Here is a 2,500-nt window from a genome sequence, read left to right as displayed (position 1 = left end):
ATTCAGCATGCCCCTGGGGCACAGGAGGAAAAACGCACACCACACACACACACACACAATCATGTGCAGAGAAAGGTGTAATCATACACAGGTGTTGCCTTCTATCAGTTGTTGAGGGTGAAAGCAGGTTCACTGTGAGCACAGAGAGCACTGATGATGGCAGAAACCTGGGGTCCGTTTCTCGATTCTTGTCGTTGCTAACCGTCTTAAGACCGTCTTAAGACCCTCTTACCGTTCCCTTGGATTCAGTGGTGAGCGTCGCTGTCGAGAGAGAGTTTAGTCGCTCTTACGAAGGACTTTGCTAACGACGATAGCAAAGACGCTTTCGAGAAACGGACCCTAGAAACGCCTGTTGTACTCCTGAATGAAAACTCCTTGTGCTTGACCTTAGCGTCTTATTTAGTGTGCGAACCTGCTCTCAACCTCAACCGTTCTTTCTGGGTCCGCGCAACTGCTTACTTCTCTACACCTCTAGAGCGCAACAACCTTGCTTGCTTCTTTTAGTTGTTGTTGCCTTATCTGATGAGGAAGGCAACTCAGGCCTACTGGGTGAGGAAAGGCATATGCAGCTGCCCGCCTCGATACCTCACACACAGTCACAACTCAAACACACACACACTCACACACACAATATGTATGGAGTAGCGGCAGACGAGGTGTCCCGATATCAAGGGAAATAATGGACGAGGCGGAACGTTCTAAACAGCCAGACGGCGCAGCCGAAGGGCTGTTCGCTTCGCCAAGTCCATTTTCCCTTGATATCGGGACACCTCGAAGGCCGCTATTCCGCTTATCACCCGGTTACCAGCATTTAAGTATTAATTTATTAATATGTTGATCTAAGGCTTCGTGAGAAAGTAGATTCACCACTGCGCTTGGTACGTTGCTATGGGCACCACTAGTGAGACGCGCCTCTATCGGAGGCATGTAAGGACGCGCGCAGAATGTTGGGGTGACTTGACAACCAAATGCGATAGAATTGACGACTGGGTTTTTGACAGGACAACCAGATGCGATAGAATTAGTAACGGGGTCTTGGCTAGACAACCGGATGCGATAGAACTAACAACGGGACTTCGCCAGAAAGTTAGAAAAGAAGCAACTTGGACGCCCGCACGCCCGCATGACATCATAGGTGTGCTGCTACCGGGGAATAAAGGACACCTGCTCAGCCAATCAGAAGACGTTCCATCTGCTCACTGGGTGATAAGCAATAACTAGTGGATGGCAGGGCTGTGCTGGGGGAGAAATAGGGCCCGGGCACTTTTGGTTGAAAGGGGCCACTCGGGCAAAGAAAGTGGATCTAACAAGAAGCGTCATTTTGTTTCTTTTCCGGTATCCACTTTATGTTGGGTGAACGCCCCTTTAGGAGACCTTCTGTTAGGAGCCCTTCGGAGTCCTGAGGTTGAGAATCAATGAAGTCATCGTAGCGCTATAGATGGCGGTAGCGCACGTCTTGCGCAAACACCTCAAAAAGAGAAGGAGAAGTAGGGGACAACGCCCCCTTAGGAGACCCAACTTGAGCACACGCTTTTGCATTGAGTGGGCGTGTTTTGCTTTATCTTGGTTTGATTCAGTATTTTTGACTCGGGTGTAGGGCCCATCTGGAAATGCTCGCTAAGCCAGATGGCCAGTCCAGCCATGGAGGATGGGGCACTCACATGTTGAAGACATGCACATTACACTGCACCACAGCGGTCTGGTCAGCCTGAGTGCCTGAGCTGTGCGGGCGTGTGACCTTGACCCAAAGCTATGTATAACTTCACTCCGTAGGGAAAGTTTTGGTCCTCAGATGACAGCTTTCACAAACCTATCAGTGGCGGAACACCTCCCTACACACACACACAGACACACACAGACGGACGCACGCACACACACACACACACACACACACACACACACACACACACACACACACACACACACAAACAGACAGAGAGCTATAAATAGAGAATGTCAAGGTTACACTGATTGTGCAAAGCTTTGTGACAAGCAACACCCCTTCCCAGTGCTTTCCCCATTCAGTTTCCTCTTCAGCTGCTGTATGAAGACTATGCCTATAGTGAAGGCGTCATATGTGGAGCCAGTGGTCGAGTGGTTACTGAGTCATTTTGAAGAGTGACCGAGTGCCATGGGGACTCACTAGTTTCATGCCAGTGTGTGAATGTGAGTGTGAATTGGTGAATGTGAGACATATAATGGTAATGCGCTTTGAGTGCTCAAAGGAGTGCAAAAGCGCTATATACAGGGTTCCCACTCTAATTCAGATATAAAACTCTATGATTTTTCCATGACTTTCCAGACCCCAACAACAGAATTCCCATGACTACTTCCGCAAAAAAATTACATTCAAACATTTTAAAAAGTGTAAAAAAACCCAGAAGATTGTCTTCACCCCTCGAGACGACGCCGAGTTCAGTGGGCTCATTGCATTCTAGAATGTTGCGCATTACAGTGCGAAACCAAACCGTCTGTGGCGAAGCGTTGTAGTATAATCAGT

At 48.7% G+C, this 2,500-nt stretch overlaps 1 protein-coding gene across 5 annotated transcripts in view; it reads left to right on the top strand.

Annotated features, from left to right (window-relative positions):
- LOC134445712 (membrane-associated phosphatidylinositol transfer protein 2-like) overlaps positions 1 to 2,500 on the top strand; it is an 84,976-nt gene that overhangs the window by 59,398 nt on the left and 23,078 nt on the right. The window lies entirely within an intron of this gene.

The sequence above is a fragment of the Engraulis encrasicolus genome, chromosome 3 (genome assembly GCF_034702125.1).
Source record: "Engraulis encrasicolus isolate BLACKSEA-1 chromosome 3, IST_EnEncr_1.0, whole genome shotgun sequence".
NCBI classification, from domain to species: domain Eukaryota; kingdom Metazoa; phylum Chordata; class Actinopteri; order Clupeiformes; family Engraulidae; genus Engraulis; species Engraulis encrasicolus.
This window is presented reverse-complemented; position numbering and strand designations above follow the sequence as displayed.